Source organism: Triturus cristatus, chromosome 5_2 (assembly GCF_964204655.1).
Source record: "Triturus cristatus chromosome 5_2, aTriCri1.1, whole genome shotgun sequence".
Taxonomy (NCBI): Eukaryota; Metazoa; Chordata; class Amphibia; order Caudata; family Salamandridae; genus Triturus; species Triturus cristatus.
The window spans coordinates 795,327,398-795,352,765 of record NC_140588.1 but is presented as its reverse complement, the minus strand read 5'-3'; positions in this window follow the sequence as shown (position 1 = coordinate 795,352,765).

The window sequence follows — 25,368 nt, the reverse complement described above, 5'->3', positions numbered from 1 at the left end:
TGTAGTGCATACAGGAATCGTGGTAGCGACATCATTTTAAACAACGCCGCACGTCCGAGCGGCGAAAGCGGAAGCCGTCGCCAGCCCGAAACGTCGGCCTTTAGACGTTGAAGTGGGGGAGTAAGTTCCGCTCATAACGGGCCACAGGGTCTAATGTTATGAAGACTCCCAAGTATTTAAACCCCGACTGCGAAATCTGGATAGGGCAGCCACGCGGAAGGAGAGGAGCATCACCGGAGATAACGTAGACGCATGACTTAGTCCAGTTAATGACCAAGCCGGAGTTACGACCAAAGGAGTTTAGAACATCAACTAATACAATTAAAGACTGCCGGGGAGATGTGAGGTACAGGAGAATGTCATCCGCATAAAGAGAGATGCGGTCCTCAAATTCAGGCGTCCATCTGATGCCCCTCAACGAGGGCTCCCATCGTAGCCAGGCAGCCAGAGGTTCCAAGGCAAGTGCGAAGAGGAGGGGCGACAACGGACAACCCTGCCGCGTGCCTCTTCCCAACACAAAGGGTGTCGACACTCTGCCATTCACTACCACCTGGGCCAACGGTTCATCATACAACAACTTTACCCAAATGATAAACCCGGGGCCAAAACCAAATTTCACGAGCGCCGCCCAAAGATACGGCCATTCTAGAGTATCAAACGCCATTGTTGCATCCAAAGACGCCAAAATGGCCGGCTCACGTATATACGCCGCTCTGGCGAGCACTCCATGAAGACGCCTCAAGTTCAGAGCCGTGTTACGGTGGAGTATGAAACCGGACTGGTCCGGATGGATCAAGTCGCCAACGACCCTAACCAGACGATTAGCTAAAACCTTAGCCAGAATTTTGGGCTCCGCGTTTAACAGTGAGATGGGCCTATAAGAGAGACATCGATCCCGCCACTTCCCCTCCTTATGAATCACGACTATTGTAGCAAGACGCTGATCATAGGGGAGGGAGCCCACGTCTCGTGCTTCAAGAAACATTCCGCATAAATGGGGCGCCACCTTGTCAGGGCGCAGTTTATACAGTTCGATGGGAAGGCCATTAGGACCCATGGCCTTGCCGGAAGCGACCGAGCGAATGGCCAAAGCAATCTCATCAGGCGACAACGTCGCATCCATTAGTATCCTATCTTCCTCCGACAAAGACGGCAACGCAATATCTCTCAGCAATAGATGAGAGTCATCCTCAGGGCAATCCGAGACTGGTGAATATACTTCACGGAATTAAGCCGCAAAACATTCAACAATTTCCACAGGGTCAGTCACACGCACGCCATCCGCTCTCTCAATAACCGGTACCACTCGCTCTCTCTTTCTTGTCCAGCCATGCAATCAATTTTCCAGCCTTATCCCCCACATCGTATAAGCGCCCTTGTTGCTCTCTACTCATCACTTTGGCGGCATCGGTGACCAACGCTCTATAGTCAAGCTGCTTGAGACTGAGAACGTGCACCTTATCATTCGTAACACCCAGCTCCAGGTCCCCCTCCAACTCGTCTATTTCGTTCTCAAGGCGAACCACCTCCTCAATCTTGCTTTTCTTGGTGTGGGAAATTAGAGAAAGGGCTTGCCCACGGATCACTGTTTTGAAGGCTTCCCACAACGAGACAGCAGATGAGACTGACCCCACATTTTCATTGAAATAGTGTTCGAGAGACTTGACCAGTTCAGCCCGGACTTTAGGATTACGCAGGTACCAAGGGTTAATCGGTGCTACCCTCCCCTCAGCCCCGGGGGTGATCTCCATGTGCAACAGTAGTGGGGAATGATCAGAAATACCCCAGGCCAGATGTCCCACTTCCCTAACCATCACAGCTTGGGCCGCCGGCATAAGGACATAATCAAGTCTCGATAGACTTCCATGAGCCCCTGAATTGGAAAGTGTATTGCGCCTGTCCCGGGTGCATTAATCTCCAGCAATCTATCAGTCCGAGGGTATCTATAAACCCACTCAGCCAGGCCTGTGCCCCAGGGAGATCCCTGGGAGGGTGACGATCCGCTCTACCGGATACGACAGAATTAAAATCGCCCCCATCACCAGAACCCCCCCCCGGGAGTCCCAAGACCATTCGCCCCAAATCAGCAAATGTGACAGTCTGCAATCCTGGTGGGACATAAACAGAAACTAGCGAGACAGTTCTGCCCTCCCATCTTCCTACGAGTGCAGCGTACCGCCCTCTGTCATCATGAATCATATCGTCCACCTCCAACGGGAGAGAGGCTCTAACCAAGATGCCCACTCCCCTAGAGCCAGAAGTGAAACCGGAGTGAACAGCGAGATGATATCCCCGCCTATTCATAGCATGGCAAGAATTCCCAATTAGATGCGTTTCCTGCAGGAAGACAATGTCTGGCGAAAGTCGTTTCAGGAACTGCAGCACTATTCCACGTTTAATCCTGTCCCCCAATCCATTCACATTTCATGAGAGTACTCTCAATCCCCTACCCCCATCCCAACCTCGCGCATAGCCCCCTCCCCCCAGAGAACACGACCCCGACCACCAGTCGTATAGCGTTACGTTGCCTTGTGAAACATGCAAACATTCCCCAACCCCCCCTCCCCACCAACGTTTCCGTTACAACTCCCCCCTCCCTGCACCCCTGCGTGAGCCCATGTAGCCCCCCCAACTTGCAGTGTGCCTGTCGCCCTAACATTAACTAATCTACAAAAAGAAACCCCAGAGGAGGAAAGAGCCTCACTAAGCACCCCGCAACCCCCGGGCATTTAAGGATAAGGCACTAAATAGAAACATCGCACCAAAGTATGGAAGTGTCATCGCAATGTTCAGTCACCGGGAGCCAAAAGTCTATGCCTGCCCCGCCAAGTCCTTTCCGTTCTCCTCAGTCAGTCCCTCTCGACTTCGTCACTGGGGCAGAGTCTCAAGCCAATCTCCAACCACCTCCGGCCGATCGAAGAAATGCGTCTGACCCTCAAACTCAACACGCAACCTGGCCGGGAAGAGCATCGCATATTTCAGCTCCATGTCTCTCAGTCGCCGTTTAACACCCATGAACCCCTGTCTCTGCTTTTGGACCAATTGTGTGAAGTCCGGGTAGAACCTTATATTAGTGTTCTCAAACTTCGTCGGGCCACTCACCCTCGAGGCCTGCAGGATAGCGTCCCTGTCCCTAAAATTGAAAATTCTGGCAATGATAGGCCGTGGGGGAGCGCCCGTTTTCGGCCTACCACCCGGAACTCTATGGGCCCGCTCGACCGCAAAAAATGTACTCAATCCTTTGGGTGCGAGATGGTTGAGCACGAGGTCTTCCACGAAGAGGTCGGTCGCAGGAACCTCCGATTTCTCCGGCACCCCTATTATGCGCACATTATTCCGCCAAGCCCTACTTTCAAAATCCTCCAGCCGACGGACAGATAAATCATTGGATGTCTGCAGATTACGGACCTCGGTTTGCAGGTCAGCCACATCCGTTGTCAGGCTCGACGTTTTCAGACCCAAGGAGTTGACCTTCTCATTCGTTTTTGAAAGGTCCGCTCTGACTAGATTGATGTCGATCAAACCCGTGTCCAATTTATGGGCCAAGGTGTCGAATTGCTGGGAGTGGGTGTGTTGTGTATTCCCTATGGAGCCCATTGTCGTTTTCCCTATTGTAGCCTAATTGTACATGCTGTAGGCCGCTTTTGTTTTGCACACGATACAAAATATCATGCTTGTTTTCGTGCCACATTGTTCTTTTCCAAATAGGCTGCACGTGTTTTCGTATTGTGTCCTCTTCCTGGGATTCAGTATTAAGATCTCATGCAAGGTCAAACAACACTGCTCCTCATTATTCTCTGTGGTAGGACACTGGCACCCAGACATAATACAGAAATCCAGCTGCTACTTTAGAAAACATACATTTTATCATATAACTCAGGTCTTGTCGTTTTGAAAGCAGACAGAGCATAAATATTCTTTTAGAGCAAAGGTCCCGTGAGGAGAGAGCTGCACCAGCTGAGATGTAGAACAGCTATCTATGTATACCAGAATTTGGAGTGGTGCACTACCCAGGTGGTCAGTTCAATGAATATGTTCACTTGTAGAGTTGTTTCAAAAATCAATTCTTTATTTTCAAAGTCATCCAACAAAACAAAGTTCCAGCCAACGCGTTTCGTTCATTAAGCAATGAACTTCTTCAGGGCGATCGTTGTTCGGTGGGACGGCGAGGAGAAAAGTTCATCCTACAGCTGTGTCCTGTGATGCGCGTGGTGCGGGCCAGCTCCGTTGAGCCTGTCTTAGTTGTCACAACCAAGCGTCAGTTCGGCAGGTTGTCAGTAGTCGCAGTGTTGAAACGAGTTCGGCCTCCTTGATAACGGCCAAGATCCGTGGTTCGGAGAAAGCAGTACGCCGGGGTGTGTCCCCATCCGGTCAGAGAACACTGCTCCTCATTATTCTCTGTGGTAGGACACTAGCACCCAGACATAATACAGAAATCCAGCTGCTACTTTAGAACACATACATTTTATCATATAACCCAGGTCTTGTCGTTTTGAAAGCAGACAGTGCACAAATATTCTTTTAGAGCAAAGGTCCCCTGAGGAGAGAGCTGCACCAGCTGAGATGTAGAACAGCTATCTATGCATGTCAGGTACAGTGTTTTCCACTAATTCCAGAGAGCTATAAGATAGCACTGTTTTCCGTAGTGAGGGTAGGCTTAGGCAAATCTGCCAGCTAACATGACAGGGCTTTTTATTGGGTATAGTCCCCCTATTATGCTAATCACATTGTTGACCTGCATATGCTTTCTAATTGCAGCGCTATTGCTCCATAATAGAGCACGATATTTTCAATAAATATTGTAATCTTTCTTCGTGTCTTTTTTTCATTTATCGTGAACATGTACAAGTGAGAGAAGGAAAGGTGAGGACCAGCTACAGCGATCCATGAGAGGGTTTTGAGTGTTGTGGTCTTGGGTGCGAAATCACTTGTCTCTCTTGAAAGGTTAGGAGGGCAAGTGAGGCACTATTAGCTAGTCAGATTTGGGTCCATTGGTAATGATTTCGTATGGTGACTCAGTCCCTACATACTGATGTTCTATGTTCCCAGGCATAGTTCTGTTTCTGAGCAGAATCCCTGTAACGTGGCTCCACCAAAGCTTGGTCTGGTACTTATTCACTGGTCTCCCACGTATTATGCTTGTGCGTGTCCACAATACCCTTACACCAACCACCGGAGATGTCCGTGGTGTTAGGGAATAATCCCCCACATTGTTTAGGAAGAACCTGATTCTGTTGGTTTTTCAAGCTTGAAAGTTAAAAAGGACTATACCCATTTTTGTTTTGTTGCTCTTTGTTTTCCATACTGCTATACTATGGCAACAAAACCTGTTGTTATTCATGTTAATTGCAACAAGGACTCCCTAATGCAGTTGGTGCTTTTATTCTTGTGGTAGAAGCGGACACTGCTTTCCACTTTGAAGTGTTTAATCCTTTGGTCGATTTTCTAGCTGTGGATGCTAATTCAAAAACATTCCATACATACACTACACCTCCAGCACCAAATTTGTACAGAGCGTATGTGCTCATGGAAATACCTTTGTCTTACTGGGAACACCAAAATTGGTTCCTTGGTGCCTTAGTATGCTTGGGTCCCCTTAATAATGATGGGGTGACCTGGCCAGCATTAGCTGGATATACACCATACCCTGATCTGGGCAATCAAAATCTAGTCCAAACATGAGCCTTATATCATGGTCTAGTTGCTTTATATAGATGTTTAACTCAGTTTGTTTTGCGTACCTTGTTGGCACAGCATGGGTTGGCCTGCAAGGGCAACCCCAGTTGCCTGCAGTGCCTACAATAAGTCCTGTAATTGTTAATTCAGTTATGGACAAACGACCCACTAATCATGTGGAGATTTCATTTTGGATCGCCCAAGAGATCAACCAGATTGAGGCTGTGTTTTCACGTACGGGACCACAATACAAGCACAGAATTCTGATTATGTGCTTACCCTATGGGATGGTTCCTGGTATTGGGAACTGCAACACCGGGGGATAGTTGGCGAACATGGGGCAGCTGCTGCCCTGGATTTGGGGATATACCTAATGGGAAACTTTCCTGTGGTATTCGCAATGATCCTGTCTAACGTTAAAGGTGAAGAAACACCTCTGGCTATACACCTGCGGAACACACCTGTTGCACAAGCTGACCGTGAATGTGAATTGCCTATAATTATTGCTGCTGTGTATACATCCTTAGGACGCAATAATTTGGGAACCAGACTTCAAAACCACCTCTTGGCAACTCTAGTACTGACAAGGAAGCCAAGTGGACCCATGAGTTTGTTAAAAAACCATGTAATAAATCTGAACAACCTCAGAAAGGTAAACCTTGCTGATGTTCTCCACCCCCGGAATACTCTGAGAGGCGGTATGATTTTCATGTATACACTAAAATCAAGACTCCGGACAGGAATCAGGTTCCTGATACACGTTCTCCTTGTTCCTTTCAGGAATCATCTGATCAGCAGTATGACAGAGGAGGGCCATCTGAACGCCAACAAGAAGAGTGCCTGTCCAATCGCAGGACATTTAAAATCCACACCTAAAACACAACATTTCTGTGTAGAATTCACTCTGTGTCCCTCAGTCTTGTGCTTTGGCTTGTTTCTCACATCTCTGTTGTAGCCCTTTGCTTTCAGGAGACCCGTGGAGTTGTTCTGAGCCACCACCCAGCATGTTTGATCGCATATGGACAGCTCTGTAAGCACAACCCCAAGTGCTTTCTCTGGGATTGCTTCACCCCAGCCCAGTGGCACAAGGGCTCTCTTCACTCAGAACTGGTAAGCAGATGATTGTTTCTTCTATCATTTTGCCTTTAAGCGTTTCTTTGTGTTTTTATCTGGCACCTGGTTCCACTCGCCTATAGCTTTGTCACTCCTTATGATTGTATGGCTTTGAATTGCGTAGTAGTACAGTACCTCTTTGTGGGGTCTTCTTAGCAGGTTCTTCACCACTAATGTGTAAACTTTTCAGCAATGCTTTCATTAGTGTCAAATGCTTTGCACATATGCCAAACATCGATTCCGTGCTTCGATGAAGGCATATGTGACACACACAAGCAGTTTGCTGGACCATGGCAAACACTATGGGAGAGCACTGTCAATCATCAAATTACTTATCCCCTTTCTCGTCACCAGTTGTAGCATCCTCCCCAGCCTGGGTACTCACCTTAGACTTTGCCCACACACGGAGTATAGCATAAAACGTCTTTATTCTTCTCTGTGTAACCGCAAACTCAACATTCTAAACCTGCATTCAATTCACTGCGCTCTAATGCATATGTCACAGTTCCATGGAGTCCAGAGGTTCCGTCATTACATGCTTACCCAACACTACAGCCCCCTGTATGTATTTTGGTGCAGAACAATGTATCACTCCACGTAACATATGAGTGTTAGACCCCGCTAGGGGTGGTGTTGACAAAGGGTGTGGAGGAGGATCGAAACAGGAGATAGAGGCTACTGAAAGTCAACCGTAGGGGTTAAGGTAATTTGCTACTGGTGCCCATCCTAATATGGCTCAACAAACGTGGCCAAGTACAACCACATCCACACTTGACCCTCAGAGTAGAGGGTACAAGCAGTGACAGACTTCTTAGGGAGGTAATGTGGGAGGCAAGAGCACAGAGCATGTCAACAAAAAAATGACACACTGTCCAGCTCAGTGCTTATTGTTCATGAGAAAAAGAAAGTACTATCATCACATGGAAGAACTAAATGCTACACGATTAAGGGACGAGAAACACAGGACTGAAAACTAGGTTACGATAGACAGGGAGGTCCTACACCCCATATTTTCTCTTATTTTCCTAGTATCCTCCCTTTTCCTCCCGCTATGGTTGAAACCCCATATCTGTTATCCTCAATACAACACTGCAGTAGTTTCCAACATGTGCACTGTGGCTCCCTGGTGCGCAGTTAAAACTAGCCAGGGGAGCCGTGCACCAGGCACTTTAATGCATTTAATGTTGCAGGGTTTGTTGGCCTCAGTTAAACTAATTAGACTTAAATGCATGATGTGGATAAATACCATGCCTATAGCTGGAAACGTATTGCTTAATTGATAGCATGTTGAGGGAGATGACCTCCATATTACACTGGATCCCCACGTTCCAACACAGTTATGCGCACTTTCCCTGTTCCCCATGCAGAATGCATTACAGCCGCTGTGGAAAACATGCCCAGGCCCCCATTCCCCGGCTGAGCATCGAACCAGAATGCTCAGACCAATCACGACGCTGTATTGCAACGTTGTGATTGATCAGTGGGGCCTGACTGTGCTTCCAGTTCCTCGAGTTTGACGAGGAGAGCAGGATCAGAGATGCAGGACTGGCAGCAAGGTAAGTTTATTTTAATTTTAAATATATCTATATTGCGCACCCCCTGCGCCCGCCCCACTGCTATTGTGCGCTTAGTCCATTTGGACTTGGCTATCCAGCTAGGATGGCTGACGCACTCTAGAGAGGCTCCGCACACTTGCCCCGTTATCTGCCAAATATCTCTGCCAAATAATGCCAACCGCCATGTGAAAATGGCCCTGAATTCTTCTTGATGCTGTGTGCCATGGAGCCCATCACTTGCCGAGCAGTGACGGGCGTTCCTGAGGCAGAATCCTGGCTGAGCCCCACGACCGCCTGGAGAGCAGGCCGCGATCTGTGAGTCTGACCGTCGATGCCGGGGATTGGGAGTCGACGGCACCGATTGTAAACAGCGGCCCCTGATTGTACGGCAGATGAGATTAAGGTAGCCACTGCCCTGAATACTACCTGAGTTGGTGGTGCACTGTTGTGAGGTGCCTGACCGGGAGCTGGATTTGAGCGGCCCTCAGGGAGAGGCATGGCGCTCAGACGGGCCCTGCAGAGACATGCCTCTGGTGCACGAGGCATAACGAGTGGTGGTGCTGCTGGACACCTGGCCATCCGTCCTTACCACTGGCTGTGACTTCAGTGGGAAAGTCCGGGTGCCTTATCTTGCCTAGGCTTGACTGCGAGATGGGGAACAGATGGTAACGCGCCCCTGGCGGCCTGTCCTGTATCAGTCGGCCGTGTCCCTAGGCTTCGACCGGCCCATGCGAGACCCCCCTTGATTGGCCCAGGTTCCCCCGGAGGCTGCTGGGGAGCCACTGCTCTGTGGCAGAGGGCAGCGCCGGAGGCACTCAACAGATCCGGCAGTGGGCCACACTGGGGAGACTCGAGGCACCCCTCCCTGGTGGCGGATGCTCCTGACTAGGTCACGAGGGGCTTGCTGAGGCTGAATGGATTGGAGGGCTCGGATGGTACTCCCTCTGTGGTCAAGTGCGCTGCGACATTCAGCCTGCTGTAGAGCAAGTGCCTGACGTTCTGCTCGAGCTGCCAAGTCGAGTGCCCAGGTGAGAGGGGAGACTGGGGCTGTGCCAGCGATCGGCTGCAATTGTGGAGCACTTGAAGCTGGGAGACGGTTAAGACTGGTCGTGATGGTGGCAGCTCCTGACTGCAACTGAGTAGGCCCTGTTGAATGCAGGGGAAGAGATGCGGGGGGATCGGGCGGCCTTGGGTCTGTAGCCTGAGCCGCTAAGGTTGAGTGGTGGTGCCGCAGAGCGACCGTCCTGTTCTACTGTGGATGCAGGGCGCTTGGGCCTGCTGACTCATAGACCTAATGTGACTGCCTCCAGGGCCCAGGTGAGAGAGAATCAGTAGGCTGTATCATGCCAGGTGTGGGCGCATGAGGGTCGTGTTGAGCCCAGGCCCCACACGGAAGAGCAGCGCCTGCCAGGAACACAGTGTTAGGGGTTTGGAGGAGCTGGTCCAGGCAGGAGCTGCCCCTGGCTGCATCTGGGGGGGGGGCTCATGCGACCCAAGCCTAACTGGTCCCACCTGCCTTCCTAACTCTACATCCTGGGGGCCAGTGTGCGCCCAGTGCTGCATGCAGCGGACTTACAGTTGGAGGTGTTTGCCCGGGAGACTGCATGCATCCTGATAGGTGCTGCCTTGGCTGTACTGAGGCACCCTGGGGTTTCAATTGCTAGGTGCCACTGTACAGCACCTGGCAGGCCCAGGTTTTCAGCCACACAGCCTGGCTGGCATTGACCTAGTGGAGAGTATGGGCGGGCGTAGTCATGGGCAGCTTGCACTCGGGGATGCAACAGGTACCGCTGCGCTCATCATCAGTCATGGACCAACCCACTGGGGACCAAATAATGACTGGGCGGCTGATCTTGGCCTACTTTGGGTCCAAACTTGACACTGTACTCAAGGTGGTGGAGAAGATTGATACCTCTCTAGAGCAGACCCGTGCCTCCCTTGATGGAAGAATCTACAAGGTCACAACAGACTTTTCCCTACTGCACACTGAGCACCGTAAGCTGGCAGACAGGGTACAAGATGTCGAGCGCACACTAGCTGAGGTTCTGCCAACTACCTGTGACACGTTTGCAACCCTACAAGAACTGGTACATTGGGTACATCTGCTGGAGTGCAGGGCAGAAGATGCAAAGGACCGCTCTAGAACAAATAACATATGTGTGGTCGGCCTGCTGTAGGGCATGGAGGGTACGGATACCTTGGTTTACACTGAAACATGGCTTCGAGGGCTGCTTTTGGGTGGAACACTCTCCTTTCTTTGCTGCTGAAAGAGCACACAGTGTGCTGGCCTGCCGCCTGCCCACAGGAGTGAACCCACGGCCCTTCCTGCTTCGACTAGTATTATTATTAAGCATTTGTACAGTGCATAGATACCCTCGGGCATCCCAGCACTAGCGATCGAGCAGACAACCATTAGAATTATGGGGCTATTTGTTGGAATTGCCAGGTTTTTAAAAGTTTACAAAATGGTAGAATGTGGACTACTGAACTACAGGGATTGAGACTCCATATTCAGATAAGTACGCAAGTTGGGAGAGGTGAGGTGGGTAACGCCACTGTCCTGTTCTTTCCTGATTACACCTTGGAGGTGCAGAGACAAAGGAGCTCATTGCTTGCGGTCTAGAGATGCCTCCATGACCTGAACATTAGATACTCCCTTCTATTCCCTGCTAGACTTTGCTTGGTGGCTAATGGCAACACGCATTTCTTTGAATCTGCACAGGACGTTTGGAGCTGGTTGGAAACCAGTGGTTGGCTGGTGTCATGCTCTGAACGAGGGGAGCCTACGTGGACGGGAACAGTACAAGGAAATAATCGTAGGGGGAGATGCGGGCAGGGCCGCCCCTCCTCACAGCCACAGTGTGCACCAGATCTGGAGCAGGTCATTCTGGAGAGACGAGACGTGCAAACAGCAGCCAAGATGAGTGAGCGTGCTCTAAGTCCAGATTCAGACACGTCCTAAGTAAAGTCACCTAGCAATGATGGTTCAACTGCCACATGGCCCTCCAGGGCAGACTCACTACAGTGTCCAGATGTAACCCCCCCCCAAAACGCCGATGATTTAATTTAGAATACGAACTCTGAGTAAGCATCGTGCACCACCGTGCTGCCACCCGATTGCCGTCTCCTGTGCTGGGGGGGAACTGCCCTGGCTCATCAGCAGAGCCGGCGCTCTAGCCAATAATGCACCGTCCTGGGAGGCGCATCAGCAGGCAACAATTATGGCAATTGATAATCTTTGACGCTCTTGTGTCTCCACCGTTAAGGCATCAGTTTGAATTCTGTTTGAATCCTATAAGTTCACTGTCTAGACATATGTCTTGTTTTTCTGCTTATGTTTTAGACTTCCCCTGACGAAGGGATTCTACAAATCCCGAAATGCATTGGGCTTCAACATCAATGAAGACAAAAACATCTTGATTTTTTCTCCTTTATACTAGAATTTTCAACTTATTGGACACTTTTGTAACTTGAATATGATGCATTCATGTACTGCTTAATATATTGTGAAATGAACAATATTTACGTGATGATTAAATCCTTCTGTTTTTCATTTGTTGTTAAAATTGATTGAAAGTTACCAATACAATTATTTTGCTTGCAATTCAGAATTAACCATTTAAAAATTGTTATGTGATAATGTGTACGGGATTTCTTCCCACTCAGTGAACAGTGCTAGGTACCAAGTGGGTTTCCCCACTTTCTTCTTTTCTAATTGATATTCTTTGACACTAACTCATGGGGCCTGTTTCTCGCCCTGAGTACTTTGTTCTCTCTTACCGGCACCATTGGTCAGTAATTATAGCAGCACGTTTTTGCCAGTTTGGGCAAATACATGTTGTCCCTTCACTCTGAAATAGTTCTTTGTTTTGACTTAATACCCTCCTTCTCCTCATAGTTAGATCGCATTACGCTGGGGGTGCTGCCCCCTCCTACTTGTCATTCTCAGGACACACTGCGTGCTCCTCCACACTGTGTTTATTAGTCTCAAGCATGACTCGCGCTCGGCCTCTGCATGGCGTCCACTAATATGGTCACCTGAAACATAAGAGGTGTGCGCACATCCTCGCGCCGATATGCTACATACTCTTATCTCAAGCATAGGCTAACTCACTTTGCGGTGCTACAGGAAGCACATCTAATGCTAAGTGAGGTCCATAAGCTTCAACGGAGGTGGCAGGGTCAGGTATTTGCTGTGGATTACTCTTCATATGCCAAGGGGTTACTGGTTTGGGTGAGGTCAGGAGTCCCCTTTGAGGTGGATGGAGACGACCGTTAAGTGTTGGTGCGTGGCCACCTGGATGGGCGGTGCCTGCTACTGGGGACAGTGTATGCTCCCAACACAGACCAAACCACGTTCTTAGACACATTGTCTGGAACACTAGCTCTCTGGAGTGGCATTCCTTGGCTAATGGGTGGGATTTCAACTCAGTTCTGGACACCGCTCTGGACAGATTTTTCCCTCCTCTCCCCCGCACAGTTGCTACTTCCAATGCTCAGGCACTGATTGACTGCCTCCGTCAAGGCGGCGCATGGACATTTGGCACACCCTGAAACCCATTGCGCAAGTGTACTCTTTTTATTGCTCCCCACACAGCCTGTATGTTGGAATTGATTGTATAGTAGGCTCGGTCTCACTACTCCCTGTGTACAACTAAACGGATTATCTGAGATGAAGGCACTATGACCATAACCCCCAATTCCTCCAAATAACATGGGAGAGCAGTACGCTGGCTATCCCCCACATGCCGCCCGCAGCGCTAGAAGATCCATCTTTTTGTGCGTCGTTCGGAACCGCCATGGTAGACTTTTTTGATGTGAACACTAATACTGCTACAGACAGGAGGACAGAACGGGGTGCTTTCAAAGCTACTATTAGGGGACACTGCTTAGGCCGGAGCTGGAGCATCCTCAGGGAGTTAGACAGACATTGCCAGTGCTTTAAATGGGCTGATACTCACCGGTACTGAGTACCGGCACTTCTTAAATGTATCGCTCGGAGTACCGGCACTTCTCTACTGCTGAGGACAGTACCGGTACTCATGAAAAGGTAGGCTCACTGGCTGAGAGTGCTAATGAGCAGGAGTGGAACGTGTCTGGCAGCCAAGGCGCCTCTTCTGCAGCCCCGACCTGAGCCCCAGCTGAGCTGTTCAGCAGGGCTCATTTGAATAATGTCCGGTGCTCGCCATCACGCTGGGCTTGAGAGAGCAGGGACCGTAAGATTCATGTTACCTGCTGGTGTGCGCGTGTGATTTTCAAAGCGCAGCACTTCAGGTAGTGAAAAGGCCGTGCAGGGTAATACTTTAAACATAGACATTTTATCAGGGGCAAGGGCAGCGGATTCTCACACTTCCCGTACCTTCTCTCGATCTAAGGGTTAATGCCCAGACAATGCAATCGAAGAGGCCCCTGGAGCGCTGCTTTCTGCACTAAGGCACCTACCTTCCGAACGCCAAAAGCCTCTCAAAACTGGCGCCGCCAACCCTGCTTGCTGTTACTGTTCCCCGGGTCGGGTCAGGTCCCACGTGGACACACTGTTGCGGAGGAGCCATGTCCGGTGCGGTGCCCATGCTGTGACAGGATGTTGCATTTCCTGCCTGCCAGCCGGGCCCCAGGGCACCCAGGCATTCCCCTGCTGCATGGAGTTAAAAGAGGAAGCGATCACCTGCTCACCTCGACATGATGTGCTATTACTGTGCCCAGCCCAGCAGAGCCCAACTTCTGCCCCAGACTCAACACGCCATCATGAGTCTCATAGTGGGAGCAGATGGCACAGGCTGAGACACTGCGGCAGGGCTCGCTGTCTGACTCTCTAAAGAAGAGACAGTCTAGAGATCCACGCCGTGCCAGGCCAGCATCTCCTCTCGGTGGATCGTTCTGAGAGCTGTAAAGTGAGAGCAGGTAAGTGAGATGTTAATTTAATAATCTCCTGCTGTTGAGATTTAAAATATTTGTCAGGAAAATGAATAGGGGGCTCCAGCACGGCATAGGGCCTTGCAAATGGGCACACTAGAGTGGTCTGTCTGTGCTGAAAACGCGCTAGGTGTTGTCTAAACTAGCAGTTTTGCTGATTTATTAGCAGTGCAAAGTGTTTAAAATCCCTGCTTGACAGTGACACTACGAAGCAGCACCCTTTATTTTCTCAGCACTGTTAGACCTGCTAAGTCAGAGACAAGTCATGTGATTATCGTTCCCGCTGGAGAGAGCTCAGGGTTTTCTCTACTGGCACTTTTCATTCTCACCATTAAGAAAATGGGTGGCACTTTGTGTGTACAGGTCTGCTCGGCGACAAAGGTTCATAAATAACGTAGTAGGAAGGGTTGGTGGGTGAGTGAGTGAGTGGATAGATGAGTAAGCAAGGGCTGATGTATAGCTGGATGAATGGATGGATGAGTGGATGGATGGGTGAAAGAGGGTGGATGACTGGATAAAAGGGCGGATGATTTGTGGATAAGTGACAGATTGGATGGATGAAAAGGTGGATGATGGATGAGTGAAAGGAGGGATTGAGTGAAAGGGTGGATAGAATGAAAGCGTGGATGGTATAAAGGAGTAAAAGGGTTGATGGATGGATGAGCGAAAGGATTGCTGGATGAGTGAAAGGGTGGATAAAGAGATGGATGAGTGAAAGGATGAATGGATAGGTTTAAAGGTGGATGGATAGGTTTGGATATGAAGGGTGGACAGATGAAATGGTAAAAAATTGAATGATGAATGAAAAACCAAATAGACTACAGAATGTAAAGGGTAAATGGGGGACATCAGCAGGTAAATGGTAGGATGAAAGGATGAATGGATAGATCGATGGAAGAGACAACAGATATCTTCTGGGCAGGGTCATGATGATTTGCTTCATTTGCTTTGTGCCATAAGAGCTTTGGTTCGAAGTGGTGGTATTTTCAGTTTCTTCCTACTCGCGTGCTCAAAAATATATAGTATTGTGCCAAACAACAGCAATTAACAGTATGGCATTAGGAAGGTGCAACTATTGCAAAAAAAAGGAAATGTTACCATATTATCGCATTTGTCTTTCATTTTGTGTAATGAGATAACCTGCTTTGTTTATATAAACATGTTTCTCATGTGTTTTGGTGTGTGCTGCAACTAATATAGAAGTCGTTAAGTATCATCATGTCTTGCCCTTAGCCCCGCCCCTAGCCCCGCCCACTCTCTACCCCTCTAGCTCATTTTAATGAGTACCTGCACTTATTTTTTCCCATTTAAAGCACTGGACATTGCGCGTATTGAAAGCATGCTTCTTCGGCTGGGGACAGGCTCAATAACAGATCCAGAGTGCCCTCTAGGTGGTGGAGGTAATGCGCAAGCATTCTGTGCTGCTGGAATGCCTGTGATGCCTAAATTATTCCACGCATTCAGCCCGCACGCACGTGACGGCAGATCGAGTAGGGCATTTGCTAGTGTGGGTGATTCACCAGGACCAGCCTCGCCATCATATCCTTTCCTTGCAATCCTCATCGGGTTGTTTCCTGCATACCCAACACGAAATACATGGGGAACTAGTTAGACATTATACATTAATACTGCTCTGATCCAGAAAGGCTTGCTGACTTTTACTCCACACTTCACTTGCCTGCCATCACCCCTGAGCAGCTGGCAGCGTTAGAAGAACCCATCACCCTGTTTGAGGTCTGTGAAGCCATCAGAGCCCTAGCCACGGGTAAAGCACCTGAACTAGATGGTCTAACAGCCGACTACTATAAAGCGTATGCCTCCACATTGGCCCCACAGCTGCATGCCTCATGCGACACGTCTCTCTTGGCCTCCTCTCTTCCTGGCTCCCTACGTGAGGCCTTGCTTGTATCTTTGTCTAAACCAGATAAGGACCCTATGCCGAGCAGTGCAGTGCTCCGCCCCTCCCGCCATTCCTCCTTTAAAAACTAGGCGCTTCCTGCCGGAGACTGACTTGACAGTCTCGGTGTGTGAAGCTAGCGTCCTGAGGCGGAAGCCGGGACATTTAGAACAGATTAGCTTTGTAGGAAAATAAATTGTTTTAATCTCACTTGTTATTTTAGCAAAGCTCACTCGTGTTTGCTTTTAATTTCTTAAATTCCGCACTTTCTGTTCTGGGCACTCGAACCCCCGTCTGGAGGCGTTCCGCTCCCGAGGGTACCGCCATTTTGGGTTGGGAGCCGGCCGAGCAGTGCAGTGCTCCGCCCCTCCCGCCCTTCCTCCTTTAAAAACTAGGCGCTTCCTGCCGGAGACTGACTTGACAGTCTCGGTGTGTGAAGCAAGCGTCCTGAGGTGGAAGCCGGGACATTTAGAACAGATTAGCTTTGTTGGAAAATAAATTGTTTTAATCTCACTTGTTATTTTAGCAAAGCTCACTCGTGTTTGCTTTTAACTTCTTAAATTCCGCACTTTCTGTTCTGGGCACTCGAACCCCCGTCTGGAGGCGTTCCGCTCCCGAGGGTACCGCCATTTTGGGTTGGGAGCCGGCCGAGCAGTGCAGTGCTCCGCCCCTCCCGCCCTTCCTCCTTTAAAAACTAGGCGCTTCCTGCCGGAGACTGACTTGACAGTCTCGGTGTGTGAAGCAAGCGTCCTGTGGCGGAAGCCGGGACATTTAGAACAGATTAGCTTTGTTGGAAAATAAATTGTTTTAATCTCACTTGTTATTTTAGCAAAGCTCACTCGTGTTTGCTTTTAACTTCTTAAATTCCGCACTTTCTGTTCTGGGCACTCGAACCCCCGTCTGGAGGCGTTCCGCTCCCGAGGGTACCGCCATTTTGGGTTGGGAGCCGGCCGAGCAGTGCAGTGCTCCGCCCCTCCCGCCCTTCCTCCTTTATATGGCCCCCCTCACGAGGAAGCGCAGCGGACGAGCGCAGCGGGCGCGCCGACGGCGCGCCAAAGGCGAGCCCGTCTGCGCCCGTCCGCGCCGGACCCGCGCCCAGGGCCAGCCCCCCTGCTGCTCCCACGCCTCACCCCTTACCCAGGCTTGTTTACAATACAGACAAGCTTCTAGCACTTAACATCGTATCTCCCGGTAAGGACTGCAACATTTGGGAACCTGGGACCAATCACCCTCCCACACTTTCCCACTGCCCCAAGTGCTCGTCACATTTGCTCAAACCTCTTTGGCTACCAATTATGCAACTAAGAGACCAGCCCACCTGTCCAATAACCAACCACCCCCTGACTAAATGCCTCCTCCTTAATACAAGGTCTCTAGTTAAGCATAGCTTAGAAGTCGCCGAGTACATTCAGGATGCAGGCATAAAAATTGCTTTCATCACGGAAGCCTGGACCGACGCAGCATCAGGTCCAGATATAGTTAAAGCCACCCCACAGGACTTTATCTGCTACACCCAAAATAGGGACAAAAGGAGAGGGGGCGGCCTAGCCATTATATATCATAAAGACATCAGAGGCTCCTTTCAACCCGGTCCCTCTGACCTAGATGAATCTCTGCTATTCAACTTTACCCTCTCTAATCACCAGTCTTTCATAGGATGCCTTGTTTATAGGCCCCCGGGCGAGAAAACTAGATTTTTAGCAGCCTTGAGTAAATTACTAGAAGCTATAGCCTGCTCCCAAAGATTCACTCTTCTGGGTGATTTTAATTTCCATCTGGAAAGCAAAACATCTCCCGACACCCAGGAACTTATCGATCTTTTGACGGGGATCGACATGCCACAGTTAGTAAGGGATCCTACTCACAGAGCAGGACACACCCTAGACGGGATCTTCTCTAATCAGCTCAATTTGAAAGTCTCCTCGGTCCTACCAGTGTTCTGGTCTGACCATTCAGCAATCCACTTCTCTATTCCTCTCACCACTTATGAAAAACCAGTCAACAAGAGAAACACCCCGAAACTAGCGAGAAAATGGAAAAACATCACTGGGGACTCGCTAGATAACACTTTAAACACTACATTACCCCCCCTTCCGAACAATGTGGAGGAAGCAGCTAAGACCTATACTACTTGGCTGGACCGGGCTTGTTTATTCTTAGCCCCCCCTAAAACCATCCACACCACTCGGGCCAAGCCTGCCGCCCCATGGCTCACAGATCAAATAAGGGAACATAAAATAAGGTGCAAAAAACTTGAAAAAATCTGGCGCATGCACTATAGAGAAGCTGACAAAAAAACGCTTAATTCGGAACAAAGGCGTTATAAGGAATCCATCCTTCAAGCGAAAAAAGCCTTTCTCACGAGACAGATAGAAGATGCAACCAATACCCCTAAAGAACTCTTCCTCACGGTCGCTTCCTTAGCAAACCCCAAACCTATTGAAATCCCAGCAAGCCTCTCACTCTGCGAAAGTTTGGCGACCTTCTTTCGTGAAAAGGTGGAAAACATCTTTCTCCCCTTAGATAGTATAGTGATGACCTCTTCACCGAGGGAGGCCCTTGATCCCGCCAGACCTGAACCCACGCTTCTATATTTCCCGCCCATCACGGAAAAAGAAGTGAGAAGTCGCCTACTAAAAACTAAATCAGGCTCCCCTCATGATCCCTGCCCCACAACAATATCTAAACTTGCACCAGACGCAATTGCCAGGGGTCTCACTCCCCTCTTCAATCAGATGCTGGAGAAAGGGGAATATCCCTCTAGCTGGAAGCAAGCCTCCATCTTACCCCTGCTAAAAAAAACCAATCTTGACATCACGGAGATGAACAATTATCGCCCGATTGCCAGACTCCCACTCCCGGCCAAAATAATAGAAGGTTACTTGAACGTACATCTTAGTGCCTTCCTCAAATCGGCGGATGTACTGGACTCTTCCCAACACGGCTTCCGAGAGGGGCACAGCACGGAATCCGCCCTGATCAAATCTATGGAAGATATCAGGCAGGTGATGGACACAGGGGGCAGAGCAGCTCTGATCCTATTAGACCTCTCGGCAGCCTTCGATACGGTCCACCATAAGCTTCTGGTGGACCGGTTGAGGGCCTGTGGAATTCAGGGAAAGGCTTTAAAAATCTTACAAGCATTCCTGTCTGACAGATCCCAGAAAGTGGCGCTGGGCGGCCACGAATCTCACTCCTTTGTGCTTCCTTGCGGAGTTCCGCAGGGTTGTTCGTTAAGCCCAACCCTTTTTAATGTATATGTGTCCACCCTCGCCCCGGTGATTCGATCATTCGGCTTTCAACTCACGGCGTACGCCGATGATACACAGATTGTGGTGTCCCTCCTTCCCGGTAACACAGAAAATACCGCCGATAGATTCAGAAACTGCATGCTTGAAGTTGGCCGCTGGATGGCACAAAGCTGCCTTAAGCTGAACTCCTCAAAAACCGAGGTTCTGCTCTTTGGTGACAGAGACAACTTTTGGTCCCCGAGATGGTGGCCAGACGAAATGGGACCTCTCCCAGATTTGGTGGATAAAGTGAAAAATCTCGGTATTCTGGTGGATACCTCCCTGACTTTTAAAGCCCAGGTGAGTGCTCTTTCCTCCTCCCTCCATTTCATACTCAAAACCATCAGGAAAATATTACCTTATCTTGAGAAGAAACACAGGAAAACAATAGTTACGGGTCTAGTGCTCTCACGCCTAGACTACTGTAACAGCCTGATGTTAAACGCCCAGCAGAGCGTATTAAGTAAACTCCAGCTTCTGCAAAATGCAGCTGCTCGCCTAATCACTGACACACCCAAATTTGCCTCGGTATCTCAGGAGCTGGTCAAGCTTCATTGGCTGCCGGTCCGTAAAAGAATCATTTTCAAGGCAGTCTGCATGGTCTTTAAGGCCCTCCACGATTCGGGACCTAGGCACTTGAAATCTCTTTTCCGCTGGCATAAACCAGCAAGAACCCTGAGGTCAGGACAACTGGCGCTGGTCACGGTCCCCAGAATTAAAAGAGCTCGCTGGGGAGGCAGGAGTTTTTCTCTCGGGGCCGCAGAGGCCTGGAATAAACTTCCACTTGCGCTTAGACAAATCCAGAATCTGATGGCCTTTAGAAAAGGTCTAAAAACATGGCTCTTCACTCAGTAAGCACGCTTCAACACACCAGTCTTTCTTTCTAGCGCCAGGACACCTCCGGGTATCAGAGCGCTCTATAAATGTACAAAATAAATAAATAAATAAATCTCCCTGGGCTCTTACAGTCCACTGGCACTCCTCAACACCAATTATCAGATACTGGCCGAGGTGCTGGCAGACTGCCTGGCCCCATTGGTGTCCACTCTGGTCCATGCTGATCAGAATGGCTTTATACCATCCTGCAATACATCCCTTAATCTGCGCCGTTCCTTTCCGTATCTAAATACTCTGCGCAGCATTGGCCTTACTCGGGGTGCCTAGCACTCAATCTCGAGAAGGCCTTTGAAACGCTTGAATGGGGATTCCTGTTTGATGTGCTACTGTGTTATGGCCTTAGGACGTGCTTTCTCCCCCTGGTGAAGACAGGTTCTTACATATCATAACCAGTGCCCATTCACAGGGGCACCAGGCAGGGGTTCCCGTTGTCACCCCTGCTATTCCCCTTAGCCATAGAGCCGCTTGCAAAGGCCATTCGAGCAAGCGGTGCAGACTGGTGAATACCACTAGGAGGCAGGCCACACATGATCTTGCTCTATGCTGATGACCTACTTTTATATATTTGCGATATGAGGGAGACACCCGCCACGTTGGCTTAGATCCTCACCAGGTTTGCCGCCCTATCTGGCTTGAGAGTCAACTGGGTCAAATTCTGTTTGTGTCTATTCACCCCCCTCTTGACACAATTCACTCCCTGTACTCTCGTCCCCACCACCGGGGGGGTTGACTTGTGGGGCTTTCCAGTGTTCTAATATCCTTCCAGACACTCCCTTGCATGCATATCCTGACTTCCAGGCGTTTGGACACCATTTAGGAATTGACATCCATTCCCAATCCATACCGGGTTTTGTAGAAGCCAGTCTGCTCACCTGTGGCTGGCTGCTGCTAGCCTGTTCACACCTGATGAATGTAATTACTGTGAGCTCTTTTAAGCCCCAGCTCCCTTCAGCCCAGGGTTGGTCATTGTAGCTGTCTTCTGGTGAGACCAATCCTTGTTTCCTGAGCTTGTGATATTCCTTGATTCCTGAGCTATAGTTAATCCTTGTTCCTTGATTCCTGAGCTATAGCTATTCCTTGTGCCTGAATTAGCACTGCCTGCAGTGCTACCTTGTTTCCTGAGTTCCTGAGCTATAGCTATTCCTTGTACCTAAATTAGCACTGCCTGCAGTGCTACCTTGTTTCCTGAGTTCCTGAGCTATAGCTATTCCTTGTACCTAAATTAGCACTGCCTGCAGTGCTACCTTGTTTCCTGAGTGCCTGAGCTATAGTTATTCTTTGTTCCTGTTCCTGGGCTTCAGCTATTTCTTGTTCCTGATTTGCACTGCTTGCAACGCTCTGTTGACTCCTTGTTTCCTGAGCTGTAGCTATTTCCTGTTTCATTGAACCAGTACTGCCTGCAGTGCTACCTTGACTCCTGAAGCTTTAGTAATTCCCTGTTCCTGAACCAGCACTGCCTGCAGTGCTACCTTGACTCCTGAAGCTTTAGTAATCCCCTGTTCCTGAACCACCACTGTCTGCAGTGCTACCTTGACTCCTGAGCCTTAGCTCAATTCTTGTTCCTGCCCCAGCACTGCCTTCTATGCTACTTTGTTTTCTTGATTCTTTAACCTGCACTATTCTAGTATACCCTTGTAGCCTCCCCTTCTGTATATCCTTTTCCAGTACCTGACTTTCTTCCTGTTTCCTTGGTTCCAGTTCCTAGTTTGCTGTCTTTCTATTCTGCTGTCTTGCTTCTGTTGCCTTGTATGTTTGTTACCTGCTTTCTGCCAAGTGTGCCCTGTGATTTCCTTCCTTTCCTGTTAAGCACTCCTCCTTGCTAGCTCCTTGTCTATTGTGCTTGTGTTTAGTTCTACCCCCTTGCTGTTACTGCCTTGCGTGTTCCTGTTTGATTACCAGGATCCGTGGGCACAGCTGACTACCTAGGTGGTGTTTCTTGTTCACTGTGAGTATTGTCTTTGAGTTACATTTATAACATCACCATAGGTATAAGCTCCACAGACCCTGCCTTTGCATGCATATCCTATATGTGGGTATTTGCAGTCAGTATCTGTAACAGAAATTGTGGGTGAGAAACTTACTGAGCTTCAGTCTTACCGTGTGGAGCTCCTGAGTGCTTTACCCCAAACTCCCCTTTATTGTTAATGTTGTTTCATATATATGTCTTGCACATTTGTCCTGGTTGTAGTTATTCTGGATGCTAAATTGCCTCGTGAGTGCCCTTCCTTTCGGAGTCTTACCCATCTTGTTCACTTGTACAGGCTTCCCCTTTGGATGCCTTTTTCCTCCTCCGACTCCCTGTGTGATCATGGGCAGTGCTGTACTACTCTTTCTGTGCACTGTGCAGTTTCTAACCAGTTCCCAGTCCTTGCCCAAGTCCCTGACTGTGTTCCTGACATAGTCCCAGACAGTCCCTGACACCTCTACCCTGATCCCACATTTGTCATTAATGGCGTCTCAGTCAAGTGGCAGCCAACCACTTTCAAGTATTTAGGGAATACGGATATACCATCAACCAACAGACCTGCTTGCAGGGAATCTCATGAGGGCGAGAACTGTCGTTCTCTCTAATGCTTTTCTGGGGGGATTTGCCATTAACTGTCATGAGGCGCATAGCGCTGCTCAAGATGGTGGTTCTGCCGAAGCTACTTTGCGTTTTCACAAATGTCTCGCTGCATATATGGCACTCTGTCTTCAGCTCCTTTGAGCGCACCATTCGTGAATTTATTTGGGACGGGTCCCGATGCCGTGTCGCTCTTTCCAAATTGTATCTGCCCACTGACCAAGGCGGACTTGCTGTGCAAAGCATGAAGCAATATTACCTGGCCACGCAGCTCCAATGGGTGGCTAAATGGGCAGATGGATTAAATCTTCAAGGCACGGCCATGCTCGCACCGGCATGGTCCTTGCCGTCGATTCTTTAGCTTTTCCATCTCAGCAGGCACGGTAAACTGCAGACCGAATTATTACTAGAAGTTGCTTATAGGTGCTTCCACCACAGCCTGTGCCTCACGCACTCTACCACCCCATTTGCGCCTGCGTTACCACGGCTAGGCACCCCAAAGCGGTGGCCAGGCCACCTCACAGGCGGAACTCTGGTTGGCAGGAGGCAGGCTTACACACCTTGGGCGACATCTATCTTAATGGCGCGCTCATGCTATTTGATACTTTAGTAGAAGACAACAGACTGCCACAGAGTCAATTCCTCCTATACACTTCACTGCTAACTGCGCTGAGATCCATGTGGGGAGACTTGTCACAGGAACTTCAACCGCACCTCACAATCCAATACCTGCATGTTATGGGCATAAGAAGGCACCTCACAAAATGGTTTGCCAGCTCATTGCACCATCACACTGCACACTCTGTTGAGCCCGAGACACCATTGGAATGCAGACTTGTACCGCCCATGTACGGACCATGAGTGGGTTGCCATACTGGAGGGACCAACCCTTATTCCTAGAAACAATTGGTTCTGTCTAATACAATTCTACATAATACATAGAGCTTACCTGACCCCGGCTAAAATAAACAGATATTTCATGTGAACCAATGCCCACTGTCCTAGATGTTGTTTGGTATCTGCAGACCTTCACATGTTATGGGGTAGCCCTTCTCTTACCGGCAATATGTTACCACCCAATTGGCCAAGTATACCAGGCGTACGGTGGAACACACATATGAAAAATGTAGCCTGGGCTTATTTTGCAGACCAAAAGGACACAGGGTCACCTTCCGGTTTATTGACCTGGGGTTGCTGATGGTCAAGTGTTTAATCACTTAAGGTGGATGCTAATAGAGCCCCCCTCCTATGACACCATGGACTCACTCTGTACAGACTTGGGCACAGGCTGAAGGCGCCACACTGCGTAGTGAGGGCACTTTGGAACTACGCAAAATCCCAATCATTACCAATTTGGATGCTATACTGCAAGACTTCCAAAATGACCGGCACTCTGATGCGGATCACGCTGCTATTGCGAACGAGGTAGAGACGGCAGTCACGGCAACACAGGATCACATTTAATGGGAAAGCATGGAAGGCGAGGCCTCGGGCTGCCCTTTGTGAGCGCTCTAGGTTCATAAGATTCCTAGAGAGACAACATGCAAGACAGCAGATAGTAATGACATGTAACAGGGGAACTAAGGGTGGGCAGGAGTGTCCTACGTTGGGCAGAGTTTTACTTTTCTTCTTAGCCCTAGTTTAAACTTCCCTTTACCAGCACCATGCTCCATCATGGCCATTTGCCATTGACTGTAGCTCCTATACCCAGATCTGCTTTCCAACAGCAGCATGCAATTCCTATTAGAAATAGACAGCACCGCAGATCCTACTATGGACCTGAATGCCCTGTGATCCGATATCAAGCGGGTAAGGTGATTGAGTATACACTAGTCCACTAAATAGTAAGCTGCTTCATCGCAGACCTCACCTTGTCCTTCAAGTGGCTCTATGAAAGGCACTTCTGCATGTGTTGATGTAATATCTGTGATAAAATGTATTGCAGTACTGCTGACATATACGCTGTACGTACATTTTGTCTCATGCTAAAAAAATAATAAAAAGATTCAAACAAAATTGGGACACTTAGTCCATCCTAATTAAATGCTTACTAGGATGAGGAATTATTGCTCAAAAGTATGAGATTTAACAGAAAACTTAGAGTTTAGATTTTAGTGACAGACATTGATAACATGAGAATGACCGGAATGAAATTACAGATCAAAGAATTAATGAAAGTACTTACAAATGAGAAGGTAGATGGTCAAAGACAAGGGAAACGAAAAAAGTTAGAAGAAAGGCACCTTCACTTGTAATTGATGAAGGAAAAGAGGAGATACAAATGCTTCCTAGGAGAGGTGCCTAGGTGAGGATATGTACATATCCCCTTGACTAACACTGATATTTTGTCTTTCATAAATTAATTCCCGGAATTGAGAGATAATCCAGTGGAATGGTACAGACAAGTTGAGCAATTTGTGAAAATATCAAAGGATCTGTGGAAGGATTTGGATACCTTGTTTG